The sequence below is a fragment of the Bombus terrestris genome, chromosome 3, assembly GCF_910591885.1.
Source record: "Bombus terrestris chromosome 3, iyBomTerr1.2, whole genome shotgun sequence".
Classification (NCBI taxonomy): Eukaryota; Metazoa; Arthropoda; class Insecta; order Hymenoptera; family Apidae; genus Bombus; species Bombus terrestris.
The window spans coordinates 1,442,434-1,461,223 of record NC_063271.1 but is presented as its reverse complement, the minus strand read 5'-3'; the positions used below and the strand labels follow the sequence as shown (position 1 = coordinate 1,461,223).

Here is an 18,790-nt window from a genome sequence, read left to right as displayed (position 1 = left end):
TAGATGTACAATAGTAGGTATAATATGTGGAATTGCAAGCAGGACGACCGCGGGTGGTCCGTTAGATCGGTGCCACTGTCGCGACCTAACGTGACTCTGGTAGGCGAACGGCGCGAGGTAAAAGTCCATGACGGTGTTTGCAGCGGTGTGACTGCAAGGGTGGTTGTCGAGTTTGTGCCGTTGGTTCTGTCGCCGTGGAACGTGTGTCGCGGAACGAGTCGATGCCTTTGGTGGAATCGTATAGTTGCGACGAGTCGCGAGGCAGCTATAGATTATTGGCGGCATGATCGGTAGCCGCGGTGTGGTCGCGGCGGCTGGACCTGCGCACGGAGTAAGAAGAGTCGAAGGGCACGATCTTGTAAAAAGCAGAAGCAAACGAGCAGAGGATGGAGTTGGAGGCGGAGGGCGGCTTATCAGATGGCTCGGAGCGCGCAGGAAACGCCGGTTGCAAATTCAAGACACGGTGTTCGGCCGCGAAACGAGGCAACTCGGAGCCGGAGACGCAGCATCCGGTCGTGCAGCCGGCCGGGAGATATTACGTAGCCACGACCATGTAAAACCATCGCCCGCGACATTTTGTCTTCTTCCCTCGATGCACGAGCGGCTCGCTTTCGTGTTCCGCGATTTTTCCAGCCGTCTAAGCGGATCTCTCGACTTTTCTCCGTTGCCTCCACCTCCTGTTTCTTCTGCTTCTTCTTCTCCCTCGCCCCCCACTATTTCTCTCTCTCTCTTTCCTTTTGTCTTCTTCTTGTTGCGCTCCATGCAAATGGAGCGGCCAGGAATAGGCGAGCGAAAGAAACCCGCCACGAAGCAACGCCGGCAGCCGGCGGTAGAAAAAGAACACGAGGAAGGAAAAAGGAGCCCGAGGAAGAGCTGGAGATGTACCGCTCAAGGACACGATCTACCGCAACACCGAGCTCCGTGACAAGGATGCCCAAGCCGGCGAACAAGGAGGAAGAATGCAGCTCGGAACGCGAGAAGAACGAAAGGATCCACCAGGCAGAGTCATTCGTGGATCTTGGTTACACGAAACTGCTTGTTCGGTGGAGTTCTTTTAAATTCGCTATTCCAGTCCCGACACTGCCGAGATTCGAAACTAATGATTCTCCCTAGGATGTTCGCCGACGACGATGCACGGGCATCGAGTCGACTGCTCGTCGTTCCCTCTTCTCTCCTTTCTTCGTCGCGTGGGTGGAATTCTTTAACGAACCACGAAGATTTTTTCGAGACGGAACACTTTGAAGAAATTTTTATCTCAATTTGGCATCAAGGCAAGCAACGCAACGTTGTCTACAACGGTATGCGCGTGTGTGCTTGTAGGATAGTCTATGTTCAGGATGTCGAAGTTATTCCTTTCGTAATATACGATATTTAAAGATTTCACGGCAATTGCGGACCTTCGTCTTCGTCGTACAAACGGAACGCTTTAACGAACTACAAAGAATTGGTCGAGGGAGGACTTTTCGTTGAAATTTCTATCTCGATTTGCTATTAAGAGAAGCAATCGTTATTCGTAACCCCATGCGCGTCGATGCTCGTAGGAAAGTCTACATGCAGGGTGTTAGAAGAGGCGCGAAGTTTCGTTCGAAAGATAATCTTCCGATCGTTTAGAATGTTTAAGAATTTCATGGATTCGTTTTACTTCGTGAAAGCATATTCGAAGCGGCTCCCACGTGCCGCGAAACAGCCTGTAATCGAACGTCCATGGGAATGCTCGCCAGGCGATAAGTGATGACCCGGCAGTAAAGGAAATCGCGTATGATTTCGTAGTTGGCCATGTAATTTTCTCGGCGAGCTCGTTGTTCGATGATTTGCGAGCCGGCTGGACTTTTGCATAATTCGAGTTAAACGGCTGCGGATAAGCGTAGATTACTCGGCATAAGGAAGTGTGCAACGAGCGCCGATCAATTAGTCAAGCTCGAGAGACTCGGACGTATCGGCGGGAATGGTCTCGGAATCCAGTTTCTCTCGACGTTTCAACCGTGTTCGCCTGCATAACGTTTAAACTACGCGATTAACCTACCGGTTGATCTCGACTCACGACGACGATACGATGACTGGCTCGTTTATCAGCTCGAGTAATTATCTTCGTTTCTCTTCCACGGTCATTGAAATATATCTAGCGATGTTGATTGACCATTGAGATCGTCGATGGATACCTACTAATTTTTACGACATACTTAACATAATCTGGACACTTGAATCGATAAATATCGATAAAGAGCTAGAGTCGATCGAGTTGGAAGGAAAATGAGAAACGACGCTAAAGCGTGGATTTTCGACTTAGACTAATGCTAACGGTAGGTGCACGTCTTGACGAATCCGAAGGCCGAAATGCACACATTCAAATACGTCTACATATCGATACGACGTGCCGAGTTCGTCGGAACGCTCATCACGGTGTAATCATAATCTCAGGCGCCGCGAATTCGTTTTCATCAGCTTTCAGGATCATCGTACAAAACCGCACGAGCTCGCGTAAAGAAAGTTTCAGGAGTCTGTTTCACGGTCGCTGAAAAAGCGGGTCAGTGTCGAGTGGAAGATGGAAGATGTACTTTCACCGTGCTTACGAGACTCGGAGGTAATCGTGATTGCGTTTACGTAACTCGAAAGCCGCAGAAACGTTGGCCACGCGACTCCACCTTGTTCGGTATGTTTCTCATCTTCGTCAAAGCGTACGTATTATGTTATCCTCGAAGCACGAAGAACACGATACGTACTAAAAGAACGAAATTGCTGGCAATTTCGTTGATAAAGTTCGGGAATATAGCCATGAGCCAGGTCAGACAACACGACCGAGGTTAAATATCCTGGATTTAGTTGTTAACTTCGATATTACTCGCAATATCGAGTTAAACGAAGAGCGAGGTTATCCGATATCAACATTACGCGTTCTTTTTAAGCGAAGGTTGCTTTGCGAGACTGCTCGGTTCCTTTTTGTAAACCACTCGAGGTTTGTAAAGCAGTCGCGTATGGAAAAAGGAAGAAAAGAAGGGGCTGACTGGTAAATTCGATATATCCTGGTTCTCAAAGACGATGGGAAGGAGCGAGTCTGTCTTCCTATTACCCGTGATAGCTTTTACGCAATTACGCTCGACTCGTGCGCTATGGAACGAGAAATCATTTAGAGTTAATGAACTGGATGGTTGACGAAGCTCGCACAGAGTACGTGGAAGAAGCACGAACCATGGTGCGCTTGTTCCGCGGCGCTGATCAACGCGTGCACCACCGCGTGCGTGCAGCACGAATAGCGGATGCGGCGATCGTTCGAAATCAAAGGGCACCATTCGACGTGCCTCTCGTGGTTCGGCGCGTCTAGTTTTTGTTTAAACAAGAATCTGACAAGCCACGCGCTTTCGACGTCTCTGACCAAGAGAAAACGAGTTTAACGCCCCCTAATCGATCCAAGTATCGCGAAGACGAGTTCGCTGTTACGTGTTTCGATCTTTCCTATCGTCGATCTGTTTCGTCGAACGCGAGCGAAGATCGAGTCCATAAGAAAGAGTTAATTAGAAGAAACGCGAATGAAAAACCAAGAAAGCATCGAACTAGACGAGAGTCGAGAACATGTCGATTTCTGCGGTTCGTTCGCTAACTACGGATTTTCGATGTTTCCCGGTTCATCGCGAGATTTTTGTTTCAATGTCAGAAAAAATCCTGCATATTCGTTATCATCTCGGGAAAGGAATCAAAACGAGCAAACGGTTCGTAATACCCGATATCAGTCGTGAAATTGCAGAACAGTCGAGGGATCGTCTGGCAAGACCGGCACGTCCAGCTCCGGGGTAGAAGAACTTTCAAATAAACTTTTCGCCCTTTTTCGTTTCTTTCTGTCATTTCATTCGCTCCGTTCCCTGTCATTCGTTCCTCTCTGCCGAGGATGAGCTGAACCGATGCTAGAACGATTCGTTTACTACCGATCATTGCTTTCTGCGTGTTCAATGGCGCGCGGAAACCGATTCTCTTCATCGAAATTGAAAGATACAATACCGAATTAACTGTTCTTTGGTCTATTCGTCGTTATTGTCTACTTTCGTATTCGACAAATAAACGATTATTTTTGTGCAAAAAGAAGACTATAAAATTATACGAAAAGAAGATGGCATTGGTTACACGTACGTATATTTCGCAATTTTAAATGTTCGTCGTTTACGGTTACATTTCATGAATCGCGTCATCGTGTCGACAGAATCCAGTCAATTGTATCCATTTCGTGGACAGCGGTTAAATAGAATTACGTAGGACGTGGCAATTCTGGACCAAAATCGCTTGCCTTATTACTCTTTCGTAGCTGCGTGGTAAAGCAACAGCGGCGCGCTGTAAGCAGGGCTGCATACCTTGTAATCAATCCGCAGGCGCGCTACGTACCTTCGCCAGCCACGAGCAACCATGCTCGCTATTGTGAACAAACATCCTCATTTCCTAGGCATCCCGTTCCGTATCCATTCGCGGTGAACACCAAATTAAAGGGCAACCGAGTCTGCCCAGTTGAACGTCGCCTTTTATAATTAAGGATTTCGTTTCGCTGTTTGGATTAACTATTTACGCTACATTTTCTTCTTCGTCGATTTACGAGCATAACCACATTCCCTATATACATTTATTATGTAGAAAGTCGATGTATCGCTACTCGAAGCAACTTGGGAGACTCGTCAATCGAATACCACGAATAGTAAGCTCGTAGAATTTCTATGCCATCGAAAGGGTAGAATCAACGAGGAAACGAATATTGCGAGGCATCGAGTCCTTTGGGATTCGTTCGGGGACTCGAATCGTCTAATTGCTTCGTTAAACGATTAGTGGATGGACGGGTGTGCAAAATCGACAAAAACGGCAGAAGCCAGTTTCGATGTTTCCGCGTCTCGAATCGGATCATAGGGTTACCGGCTTCATTATCGCGACGAAGGATCCACGTTGCACGTTGTTTACCTTCGAGACACGTCACCGTCGCTGTTTTCACAGTAACGATCTTAATGTTTCTGTGAAGAACGAGCAAACGTGACGTACTTGCGAAGTTCGAGTCCGTTAGAACGGTATACCGGCAAAACGCTTGAGAGATTAACACATTTTCTTTGGAGCATCCCGCGCGCCGCGAACGAGTCATCGCCTTGTCCTTGAAGCACTCTCTCGTTATGTTGCATGTCGCGGGCAAGAGTGTTTTCTGAGAAGTCTGTTCATCCATAAAGATGTTTAGAGTATGACTATATACTGCGTGGTTTTTAAAGCCGCATGAAAATAAAGATACACCTGTTGCCTCGGTAATATTGGACAACGTTAGTATGACGCAGTATATCCATGAATAGAGCTAGACATGTGTCAAACGGAAACAAAGTATACTTTATCATAGTATCGATTCAGCTATTCTCCTCGAGCCTGTATAATCCCAAATAAGTACTATATTTCAATATTTGCCTTTAGTATCGTATATAATTTTATTATCTTTTGCGTATCCTACGATTTTTACGAATAAAGTATACCAAAGAAAGGACACATCTGTAAAAGATAAAAACGCGAGGAAGTGGAGAGAAGAATATAGTTAATGCATATGCGTCGATAGCTGCGAAAGAGTTGACCGAAGAAATTTCTCCGAAGAATTATCCGCGCGAGATAAAGAACAGGATATAGGTAGTTGTGAAACGCGGACGTTAACTGACGTTAAGGGATAGTCTGGATGACCGGAACGATTCTTTTCCACGAATCTAAAACTCTGCACGGAGAACTGCAGTTTCTTGGAAAGAATCGGAAAGAAGAAGCTAACGGTACGCGGCGGTTGATCGCGCGGAAAGAAAATACGCCGATTTATTATGAGTCGATGGATGCGACTGGGTGTTCACGAAACGATTAATCGTCAGAGACCCAAGCGTGGTTGCGCAATTGCAAGATTTTTCGAACGCTCGGTTTCGACCTCGTTTCGAGGAAGTTTATACCGTTAAGCGAAGACAAGCACGACACTAGAGTCGAAAGGAGGAGAAAACGTTGGGAGCCTCGTCTCCTTTCTCCATCGATGCCTTTTCTTTCGTTCGTTTCGCGATCGCAGGAAACGGCAATTATTAAAACAGTTGACCGTTACATTCGACGAACAAGATTCGGCGTTACAAACAGAAAATGGAACGAATCTCGTGGAGGAGTGTCTAACCGTAGGTACCGTCGTGCTCTACTCCGAAGACGAGGGGAATCCAAGCGACTATGGCAAACACGAGTAGCCCACGAGAGCGTTTTATATGATCAAGGTAATGCTTCGTTTAACGATCCTCTCTGAAATTGTGGCAAGCTACGCAATTGAACAAACCAGTCGATCCGATCGTTTTTAACGAAACGAACCATCCTTGAAAATAATCGCGTAGTTAAGAGCTAATAGACTGCTCCATCTGGGTGGTCGACGACTGACGGCCGAGGGTAGACAAGCAATCTCGGTGTCAAGTTCATGCGATCCCCGAGGCGGATTCTCCTCTTCTATTCGCGGACACGGCCAGCTCGCGGAAGAATCGCCACTCTATGGAAATTATCGTAATAACGCGCGCGATCTCACGTGCACATAAAATCAACTATCCACGTAATATTCTTGGCCATCGAATTGGAAATGGTTAACAATCTTTAATAATTTGTATTTCATTCCCTTTCCACGATCGTAACTTGCACTTTTCTCGTATCGTACGCTATATATTTTCATTATTTCGTCACGCATCTTTTGCGCTTGCCATCGAATTGGATGATACGGCGATTGAAAACGAATACACAGACGATTTCAGCAGTCTCTATGCCATTTTCAATGGCATTTAAATTCAGCGAATAGAAATTCGCGAGCGTTGTCTGGCGAAAGGAACCCCGTGATGGATTTATTGATAAAACAGCGTAATAAAATAATTATTACGTATGTAGATACGTTATTTACGATCTATTTGGGTGATGGAGAACTCGTTATATACCGATTCAGGTTCGTGATCTTTTCGCGACAGGAGAACAATCGAGAAAGGTTACTTCCTTTTGCGGCGGTTCTACTAGCTCGATGGTATTTCGCCGGCAGGAGAAGGGAAGGCCCACTTTCGTCCCGAAATTCGCCTTGAACTTCGTACAGGGTCAGTTGGAATTAGGTCGAGCAAAAGTTGACCGAACAACGGTTTTAATCGGGTAACCATTCGAGTTACCAAACTAGTCGTGCCGCGTTTCATTGACCATTTCTCATCGGTCGCGGCCGTTCGATTTGTTACGCGATTTACCGTTAAACTCGAAGCGTCGATTTGCAGTTGTCACTCTTCGCTGACGCTTCGCCTCAATTTCTTCGCTTCGAGCGACAACCATAGGTTTCAGAAAAATTGCACAGATTCGTCGATCGTCGCTATAGCTGTGCGATTTTCGTCCAACCGTAAGTACGACGTTTCGTTCGTACGTCGGTCGATAACGCAGAGTCACGGCACGATCGTGATCGATAAATTCGGTAGCGTTAATTAGATATGGATATGCACAAAAAATTCGTATCGATCATCCTCTCTTTCTATTATCCATAAATTATGGGAAGGCGTGGCGAGTTCGAAGATTCGACGAGAGATTAGAATTTTTGCCACGTCGAAGCGTCGGCGATCAGAGGTTTACCATGGAAAAGGGAACGGGACGCTCGAAGTTGCGTCTGCTTGCTTTTAACGGTATTGGAAGAGTATCAGCCTCCCTTTACGGTTGCACAACGACCGAGAATACTACCACGCGGTCGAGTGTGCGATCCAGTCTCTCCCGTTCCATTTAGCGTTATAATTAATGAAATTCAGGCAGATGCAACTTTACAGATACGGAACGGTCTAAGTCGGTCAATATCTCTGTTTGTATCGATGTAACCGTGATTTAATTTGCCACGGACGCGACTCGTCGTGTAAGAAGCAGCCAAGCAGAGGGACCGGTCGCGTCGTTCGTTGAATATTAATAGCGAGCCCAGGAACGAAAGTTGCGCGCTCGATGTTCGGTGCTTCGATAGTCAAACATAAAATTATACCGAACGACGCTCCTTCCCAGGATCGTCATGCGAAAGATAGAACACGTTAGTGGGCCCTGTTCCGCGCAGATTCGATCGCTCCTAAATTATACGTTGCGAGGTCGGCAGACCTGCCTCGTTTTTTTCCTCCTAATGAAAATAAGGTCGATAAAAGTTCCTCGCCATGATAAACAGCCTCTAGACGATGGGGTGGAGCTCGTCGTAAAATCGAGGAGAAAGAGGAGAAGCGAGAGCCCTGCCGGGGCAAGGAACGAACCAGCGATTCGGCTAAAATTCTTTCGTTAGGCCAGCCGATCCTTTTCGAACGAGTCTGCTTTTACGCTTGTTGGAGCAGCCATTCGAAGATACGCACGTGTATCGTAATTCGATGTTACGGTTGCGTCTTTTTTAAACGAACACGATACGGCTGAGATGCGAACGCGACGGTTTTAAGAAAACACGCACCGTCGAAGAATAAATCTACAGATATAAAAAGAACGTGATTCTTTTCGTCATTCCGTACGCGTTAACCTTCTCACAGTCTCGTTCGAAGGCGGAAACGCGACGTCTGATAGACACGTCTGCAAAAATGACGCGTTTATCGCGCATACAACGGTGTCCGTACAAGTTGGACGCGATTCGTCTCGCAGAGACGTAAATCTAAACGGCAAACTCTTCAATCGTCACGGATCCAGATAGCGCACGCCTACCGCCAGGCTTTTAAGCCGGAAACCCGTTCCGAAACGTTAGTTGACGCGATGAATCTGCGCGGCAACGACGAACCCAGGATACGGTATTAAGCTGCAACGTGTAATCCGCGGGAAAACAATAATTCTCTGTCGACTGATTCTCAGGAAATTCCTATACCGGTAACGGTGCGAGCGGCTGTCGTTAAAGTCGCATTAAAGTCGACAAAGATTGTTCACCTTGTGCCACAGTTATTGCATACAGTTAGGCGCGCATCGCGTGGAATTAGAATCGACGATTTTATCTCGTCCCTTCTCTTCGACTCGGTTCGTCGCGGTTCTCGCGTTCGCCTCTCCTTCTCTTTCTTTTCCTTCGCCGCGATATACCTCGTCGCGAGAAGAGAAAGGTAACGGTCTTGAACGATTATAAATCACAAAATATTCTCGTCGGACGGAACAATCGACCAAAGCGTGTCCCTAATTGATACAGTTACTTGTTTTACTTAATTAAGCTTGTTCGTGGAATCGCGCGTACACTCGACACCGCCGATTGTCTTCTTACGCGGTCGTGTACGCGGTCGAGAACGAAACAACGAAACGACAAACGAGAGGAAAAAATAGATATACCCGGCGAACAATCGCGTCTTCCACGTTTTAGTCGCAAGCATCGAATCGTACGGACAACGAGAAAGATAAAAACGGATGTGATCGATGAGAATCGACGACAATTTTTAATCTTTTACGAGATAGTAAATCTGAGAGCATTTTATTCGAGGAAGAGCAATTAATTTGTGCCTACTTACCCTAAGAAATCACAGATTCGCGTTAAGACAGTTAAGATTCGTTATCTCTCCTTTGCCCTTCCCTCGAGATTTCACAGGAAAAGGAGACGCTTATCGGCGTTTCGATCGCGTTATTAATTTTCCGCTGTGTCGTTACAGGTCGCTACGCTTATTCGCCTCGATACGATCGTTTTCCAAGAAATCGTCGAAACTGGCCAGCCAAATCGAATAGCGACCGCCGTTAAATTCGAGCGCACGATCCCCCCGCGGCTACATTCCTCCTTTTGCTCGATTAATCGTCCACGGTGGCGTCGTAAATTCTTAGCAATTACGTACGCCCGCTTGTAGCCTGTCGACTCGGTAATTACTTACTTTCAGCCGGCGGGAGTTCATTGGGATCGCCGTTTAGACGAAAACGTTTTAATACACGATCTATCGGTGGTAGGTCGAAGCGATGAGAAACGCTTTCCATCGGAAGAATGCTCGATGCGTGAAGTTATGTGGCATCTGTCGGAACGACCGATTAAAGGCCGCGATCGCGATCCCACGACTATCCTATCCTATCCTATCCATAAGATGTACCGTTAATGGGCAATCGGAACGTGACACACTCGTACACCATCTGCCATTGCTCGATATTTATATATCGGCGTTCGCAAATGCCGCGACCAGGAGCAGAAGCACCGTTGCGTGGCATTATTGGCAGAAACGGGGAGCTATGCACTGATGGCTACCGTATGCGTATCGTTCGATAGACGACAATCACGAAAAAAGCTCCCAGAGGAATGTCATTTTCCAGAAGCGAACGGCCGAATCAGTCGTAAAACTTCGATGGTCCATTATCACGATCGTTATCGACGATAACCGCGTACTCGATCCACTCGGCAACGACAGAGAGGCCGTGTTCAAAATATCATAATCGATCGAATGGGAAATTCGATCGCGAACGGCCACTTAACAGATCGTTGCCTGGAAGATGCTCTTCCTTTTTCCCTCCGAGTCTTCCTTCCTATGCTCCAACGAGATCGGAGATAAATAGTCGTTCGACGTCGGCATCGCCATTAACGACAAGGTTGCCTCTCGCGAGCTCTGCCAGGAATCAACAGGATGTTGTATATATAGATGGGAGAGAACTGATTCACCCGCGATGGCGGCTCTTCGTTTCCGGTTTGGTTTTCATTCTTCATTTTCTCAATCCTTCGCGTTTTTTAATCTTATTCCACAAATTGTCAAGAGAATCGTCGATTCTTTCGGTAGAACTTCTCGTCATTATCTGTTTCTGTTATGGTTTCTAATATTTATTTTTCATTTTACTTTTATCGATTTACCGATTTTTAAATAGAATTTTCTAACGTTATGTGTCAGGTTTCTATCGTTACTTGGCGCGTTTCAATTTACGATTCAGCATTACGTCGTAGCTTCTCGTCCTACATCTTCTTGGCCTGTGCCCTTTCGCCGGAAGACGACAGTTGCGAGCAGCCGCCGATTTGCACAAATTGGCGATAGAGAAAGTCGTGAGCAGAGAGGGACGCGAAATCAGATTCGCAAGGAAACACAACGGTTAACGGTAACACAGTGGTGAGAGAAAATAAAGGCGAGCGGTGGGCGTCGTTGGCGGCCGTGGCCGTGGCCTCGCCGGCCAACTCCGATAACTAAGGTCGTGGCGTTTTATGGAGTTCGCGCTCATAAGTGTAACGGTGTTCGAACACAAGCTCCGCGATTCGCGCTCCAGAGGAGCGGTTACCGTTGCGTGGTCCACAAACTCCTTACAGTCGATATTCTCCAGGAATCGCGTGTCTCTGTTTGCTTTTCCATCTCCATCTTCGTCTTGTTCTTCCTCTCGTTTCCTATCTTTCTTCTTCGTTTATGGCATTGTTATAGGCCGCGTGACCATCACGGCTACTTAACGTATCGTGCAAGTTCGATCACGAACGCCGAGAATACGTCCTTTACCCGGCACGATTTAAATCAGCTTCGTGAATCGGTCAGCGAAGACGATGCTTCGTCTGGATTTTTAAACGGTGCTTCGCGAAACGATTTCGAAGCCCAGAGATATTAGAGTCTGTTGGTCGTGATACGGTAGAATACAGGTAACGAGGACGTCTCCGTCCAAGGTGCTCCATTTCCACACCCACGCGAAGTTAAAAGCCGTTGCGAGGCGGTTGTTATCGCGCGTAGATGTCGCAAAAACTTGGTTACCGTTTAACGATATCAGCGCGCGTTCGTTCGAACCGCGTCCGTATCCGTTCCTTCCCGTTAATCCCCTGCGTCTTCGTTCTGCCGTTTATGGGACGCGCTACTCGATCCTTCCGATAAACCGAATACGGCGAAAGCTCATTGCGAAATCTACTCCTTCTCGAGACTTTTCCGGGATCGCGAAGCCCGATAGGCCAATATGGTTTCGGATAGGTAGAGTGTTGCTTTCGAAAGAAACGGCGAAAGATCGGCGTCGAAAGATCACGGTCAAACTGTAACACTTCCTTTTCTCGTGGCGCCTGCGGTCGACGAACAAACGTGATCGCTGAACAGGAACCGGCTTTTTCTTTCCGGCGTTCCTTCCGCGAACGACACGGTTTCGATGGCCGGCCTTCTAACGGATTGCAGCGAACGGTTTCGGCACGCTCCTTCCTTCAAGCAGTCGAATCGATTGCTCCGCCGTATATTCCTGCGGCCTCGTAATTCTTCGACTCGTGAAAATCGAGCAAAGAATGCCGCTAGCGTTAGGCGGACACCGATAAGCGTAACGGTCGTTGGAAAAGTTTGGAAAATCGAACGAAGGGAGGGAGTTAAATCGTGTTTTTAGCGCAGTGGAGCGTGTAGTCTATCGAAATGTAAGGACGGCCCAAGAACCGGATCGGAGACCGGTAGAACCGTTTTACCCACATATTCGGCCCACGGAAAGTTACGAGCGAGGGTGGCTGAAACGAACGGAGGGCACTCACCGGAACGACTTTCAAACAGAACGTTCCAACATTACCAGTCGTACGGGTTCAAATATTTGTTCGTGACGAGAAGACCAAACTATCGGTAAGAGGTTTTTCTTTCCTTTTCTCCTGATCGTGCCAGTCATCCAGGTCGCGTACCTCCATCGCGACCTTCTTCCTCCACGAGAATCGAACATGGTACCGTTGATCGAGCAATTTGCAAATAACGCGAACCGCGAACTGCATCTGTCGCGATATCGCGTTTTCTCTGCATTTCGAGTTTTTGTCGGACAATTTTTACACGATCGAGCGAGGATGCATAACGTCCACCGTCGATCCTGTACTTTGCGTGTTCTTCGTTGGAGATCTTCATCGGCGATCTCCATTTAGCGATTGAAAATCGGCCCAAAATTGCCGGATGTATTGCCCCCCATAACCACGGGCAAACTGAACGCTTCGAGATTATGGTGTTTCTTTTCTCCGTGTATTACACAGGCCGCCGAAATTACACAGGCTGTTAATCTTTCCTGTTTTCGTTTTTCAGTACGCCCTAAACGACCGATCGTGCAGGTGTTCTCAGACGGGCCAGGGAACACCCCGACGCTTTATTTTTACTTTATTACGAAGGACGAGGCGCTCTGAACTGATTAAGGCCGACTGGCAGGCAGGTTCCTTTCGTAAAAGATCGTTGGCGAGACTAGGAAAGCAGGAAATCTAAACGGTCGATCGCCTTAAGTTAAAGCGTAATTTCCCTCGAACGCGAGTGGAATACTTTATCCGGAGGTTTCGCCTTATTTTTAGACCGTGCAGGGAACACAGGTGTTCGCCTTCGGTTGTAATCGCGAGGAACTGCCGACGATGGCAGGCAGCGTGGAATCATTAAAGGCTGTGTCGAGCGAATCGAAGAGATGCGGCGGCGCGCGTCCACGCCTATCTGTGCAGTATGGCCAGGAAGTAGCTTTAAAACGTGCTAAGTGTTCGATAATGAGCTCCTGTCGTCCTCTTCCCCCTTTTCTTTCGCGTTCACTCCTCGGGTTCGTTCGCCTTTACGAGTTTACCTTTACGTTCGACTGCCCATTGCTCATCCTCGATCCCCGTATCGATACTTTTCATCGACTCTCAGCACGATCTTCGTTCCCATCTTTCTACTTTCCTTCTGTTCTCGTCGTCGTTGATCGAAAATTTCTCGACCGCTATCTTCGTTTTGCTTTTCCCACACAGGCAAGTCCGTTTGTTTTAGACAACTAATCGGTCTGTTCGAGTAATTGGTTTCTCCTTCGGCTCGCTTCCTTTTCACTTTCCCGCCGACTGCGTACCTTCTTCCTTTCGAGCGTGTACACACCGTCCGCGCAAATTACGAGTTAGAAATTGAGCGTTACTGATTAAGGGCGGAAGAGATAATGGGTAGAGCGCGTTCGAGGATATTGTTAGCCATAATGAGATACCTTAAATACCTTCTGCGAACGTTCGTGTCTTCCGTGAACGCGTCGAAGCTGCAATCCTTCTTCACGATCATCCGCACAACGTCGCGAGGTCGTCGCACGGAGACGCACAAATCGAAGCAATCTAATACGATCGCAATCTAGCTTTTGTTCGGCGCGTTCGCGAAACCTGTGTCCCGTCCTCATTGTTCGCAAATGAGAATTTGTTTGCCGCTCTCTAACCGGTCGTTTGTTACGACATTCCACGCGTCTCACTTATGAATCCGACATCCGTTATGCGGTTCACATATATATTCCCCTGGCGACTATTCCGTGGCGAACTGACGGATCGCTATTTCTAGTCGATCGCGTCTTTGTCGAACGTTGGACTCCAGCCAAACGAACTCCGTTCGTCGAACCTCGCAGCAAGTTCGAAGTTAGTCGGAGGCCGAAATTCTTTAAGATGCGAGATATTCCAAGAGGCAACTACTCGTTAATCACCGAAAAAGATACGCCAGATTCTTGGTCAGATTTATAGAGCAGAGTAGCAGCGAAGTAGCAACGGAGATACGAGTTTCCTGAGCGGAATGTCTCACACCTGTTGGTATCTTTCTCGGTGACGAGCGGACCGGTTGACGCGGATCGCGCGAGGCGAGAAGGTCGACGAAGGCGAGCGATTGGCGTTGAAACAACGCTCGACGAGGAAACGTTAATTAACTGAAAAGATTCCGCGGGATAAAATTCCAAAGGGTCGCCGAAGAAGCAGGTCGTCCGACGATGATCTAAGCGAGCGAAGCGCGGAGCTACTAAGATGGTCAGGGCCGTAGGCAGCTTCGGGGTCAACGGCCAGGCGGCGCCTGGAAGATCCTCCATCGGCTGAACGCGAGATAGTGGGGCAGGTCGTGGCTACGAGTCCGGGGAAAAAGGAAAAAGGAAAGGCACCGACAGGATAGAAGAGAACACCGCCGACTCGAATGGCAGATTCGCGCGAATCGCCAAATGAAAAACGTCACGCTTGTCACCTCGGGGTGTCCTCTCGCGGACTCCGCTTTTCTTCTTCGCTGGCCATTCAGGATCGCGGCAGCGAAAGCTCGAGCGAAGCGAAACGATCTTCGCTCGGCAGTCAAATCGCTCGATTTAACGAATAAGATGAAAGCTGCGAAAGAAACAAATCGTTTCCTGTTAAACGCAATTAGGTGTAAAAGCTCGAATCGAATGACGACGGATGTTAGAAGAAACGATTGAGATTAGCAAGGGGCATGGGAATTCGCAAACTCCTTTGCAAAGCCCGTGCGAAGCAGCGAATATGGTTTTCGAGTTCGTTCAACTTTGTTGATGGGATTGGTGCTGGTAACTCGGCGATTCATAGCGGCGATAAGGCAAAAAGTGGGGCTGCTTTAAGAAAAGCATAGGAACGATGACGGCGACGATCGCAACGACGAGGATGATGATCGCGGTGATGATGATGGTGGCGGCGATGAAGAAGGAGTCCGTCACGGCGCGGTGAGCTTGCGCGCGCACGCTATTTCTACCAGCGAGTCTCTTCTCTCTTGGACTTTATATCGTGCAAGAACACCAGTCCCGCGAACGTTACCATCTTCCGAGATGCGTTGATCGTTTCAAGACGAAACGATTCTCCGTGCAAGTACCATGGATGCTGCGTCAGATCTTGGGGACACGAATTAGAGTTTTTTGTCAGCGACCATTCGAGCGTCGCATCGTTGGTCGTTTAAATATAGCACCTGGACGAGCCGATGCGGATCTCGCTGAAATTTTCTGACCGACGATGACTGGCGATTTATGAAAGTACAGGGGAGAGATTATTCATCGTCCTCTTACGAGACTGTGAAATTATAACGTGCTATAACATTATGCGAATCCCTCTATGCATCCTTCTTCTTTCGATACACGAGATATACGTACGTGTATACGTGTGATCGTTTCTCCGTGGTAGAGTAAAACCTCTAGTTTTATTGTTTCCAGAGTTAATCAGAATTCTTTCACGCGGCGTAAGATGTGCGTGACAAAAAGGTAATTAAGTGTGCTCGAGTTACGTAATTAAATATACGAACATACCCGATGATTTAATGGTTGTTGAACCTTTCGTGAGAACCATAATGGACGTAATAACGTTTCCGGTCACTCGACAATTACACTTTCATTCGGATCTTTCATTTGCTCCGTTTCTTAGTCGTGAATAATGTTAGCCATTGTTCGAACGTTCCGCGAGAAGAGTTTACCGCCGCTCTATCTTTAATGACTCACCGAAGGGACGATAGAAACACGTACGGTGGATCGTGTCTCGTTGCGTTTCGACTTGCATTTGGCAGAAAGGATAATCGACGATAGTATCGAGATGCAAGCACTTCCTCGACTCGATGATTCGTAATCTTCGCGAAAGTGCGAGTACGCGGAATAACGACGCCGGTGTTGCGAGTATTGGCAGGCGTCACGCCTCTCTGGCATTGAACTCACCGACTTGGACCGCGCTTCTACCTTAGAAAACGCGCACCTGCTCGCGACACATCGGCCTTCCATCCCTAAACGTTTCGCGGTACGAAACTACTTGCACGATTCTTCGAAAAGCTTTCTTCGCGTATCTCTCGTTAAGATCTGTCTATTTTACTTGAATTTTTATAACTTCTTCTCCGAAATTCCTAACTGGAATCATATTTAACTCGATATCGTTGGCTTCGCGGAATTTACATATCGAAAGACTAACTCGTTGTTCGAAGGGTCGACGGACTTCCGACCAATCGAAACAAGGTACCAGCATGAATATTCGACTGGCGTCGCGGGCCAACACGAAATCGGACGTCTATCGAGAATACGAACGATTCGACGGCCGAGTGTCCGTGTACGACTAAAAATACTCCACCTATTCGAAATACTTGTCTTCTTTCTATACAACGATTCGCTTGGTATAATACAGTAAACGATTCAATAGCTCGATGTATCATTGAAACGACTAAAAATATTCGATATATTCGAAACACGGACGTGTTATTTACACGACACGACGCAGCTTACAGTAGCATTGTCTACCAGAAAGGTTTGTTCTCTCTCTCTCTCTCTTTCTCTCTCTACTTGCAATGAAAATGGTCGGATCGGTATTGTCCGCGAGTGTTGGACGCTCGCAATTTCGTAGTTAGTTTTAGAAGGCAATTTAAGCGTACCGGCGTGGCGAAACGAGCGTGGTGGAGCAACGCGTTTCGGTTTTATGCGCGGTTTCGCGTTCGCTCGATATTACGGGTCTCGACTGTTGCTCAACACGGCCCTGACTTTGAACCGCGTTTGCTCGACTCTGAACCGTGGGAATGGCGACCACGAGGCATCGCGCCGATCGCACGAGTTTTTATTTTCCCGACTCGATCGATCATCTATCTGTTTTTCCATCTAACCTCTACTCTCCGAGAAGAATCTCTTCAAGAAGAACAGATCGCATTGGTACGATTTACAACTGGAATATTTTTCGCGTCGCGTATTCGATCGTTTACGACCACCACCGCGTCGTTTCTGCTCCAAAACGTTCCATCTATTTTCGAAAACTGTGCGAAGCCATCCAATGGACGAACATGTATCCGAAAGCAACGGCGAGGAAGATTCTCATCGCGTAAATCCCGTCGCGGACTCGTCACTCTGCTTATCACGTCTTCGCGGTGATTAATCGATCCATGGATCGTTTCGATCGATCGTCGTAGACTCCTTATCATTGAATATTCCTTATCAACCTGGGAGAATCTTCGACACCGGTGCGTTCGAACACTTATTCCACCAGGAATAGGTTGGAGAACACTTTGGGTACGCACGTACCTTGGTTGGAAATTCACTCGGTATCGAACTTGAATTCTTCGGTTCACCAGCTCTCTCTTATCACTCTCGGTTATCACTGGATTCCCGCTCGAACTTGTGCCGAAACTTCGCGGAACCGGAAATCTTTGGAGAACCGGAGGAGAAGAAAGGAGGCAGGACAGAGAGGATGGAGAAACCTTCACCGAATTTTCGTTCACCGGTCGATCACACACGACGGAACACTCGTCTCGGACGGGTTGATGGATAGAAAAAAAACAACGTTCCTGATGGTTGGGCTGTCGGCACGGCTCTGTCTTCGAGGCGGCGCATCGGGCTCACTTTATAAACGGAGTTGGCCGGGTGGTGGTCGCGTTTGCTTGCCGGTCAAACCTAGCCGGCGATTGGACGCGTTCGCGTAAACAGGTCGCGCGATTGGCCGCGAGATCTAGCGGTACCGTGGCTCCATCCAAGGGGGATCTCTCGCTTCTTCGTGGCTACGATGTTTCCGTGCGTCTCTATCTCGTTCTTCCTTCTTCTTTCTCTCCGTCCTTCCCTTCTATCTTCTCGCTTTCCTCTCGAACCCAGTGCAGGCTAGTTATTTCGCGTAATTAGGGAACAGTGACATTTTACCGCTTTTTCCCTCCCTTTCTCTCTTCTTACCTTTGGTCTTTCTCCTTCTCTTTATATCTCGCCTTGACTTCCGTGCGACGATCGCGTCAACCGCTACCGAATCGTTCGCCGCGTCATTTGCTTGGCGATGAAACGCTCCTCCGCTGCCGCCAATTGACTGACCATTGACAAGAATTCGTAAAATGGGTCGCCCTCGACGCTCTACCTTGCGAATATTATCCCGCTGACGCGACGGTATCGTCGGTCACGCTGCCCCGTAAGAAGATAGGAGGGTCGAAGAAATTCAAGAGAAGGTGGGGCGGAGGGAAGGATTTTTCAAAGATCGATCTCAAGATGATCGCAACCAGGAAGCCCGAGCGACGTTCGTGCTTCGTGGCAGAGGGTCGAGTCGAGGTAATAAGCAAGATTAATTCGGTGCGTCGGGCGGCGAACTTCAACGACGGAGACGATGGCTGGTCGTGCGAGGCGACGCGATCTCCGATTAGAAACCGCGAGTCTCTGCAATTCCGTATGGTCGTATCCGCTGACTCTTGCGCCGAGCGCGCACGGTATGCTTGCCTACGTCGATTCCTCGCTATCCTCCGCCGTCGAACAA

General features: G+C 47.9%; 1 protein-coding gene across 2 annotated transcripts in view; it reads right to left on the bottom strand.

Annotated features, from left to right (window-relative positions):
- Positions 1-17,877, bottom strand: part of LOC100648011 — a 36,581-nt gene extending 18,704 nt beyond the window's left edge. For both annotated transcript variants that reach the window (XM_012320792.3, XM_003394289.4), the window contains exon 1: positions 17,587-17,877. The gene's annotated coding sequence lies outside the window, so the exon portion shown is untranslated. The remainder of the gene's footprint in view (positions 1-17,586) is intronic.
- Between the last annotated feature and the right edge of the window lie 913 nt (positions 17,878-18,790).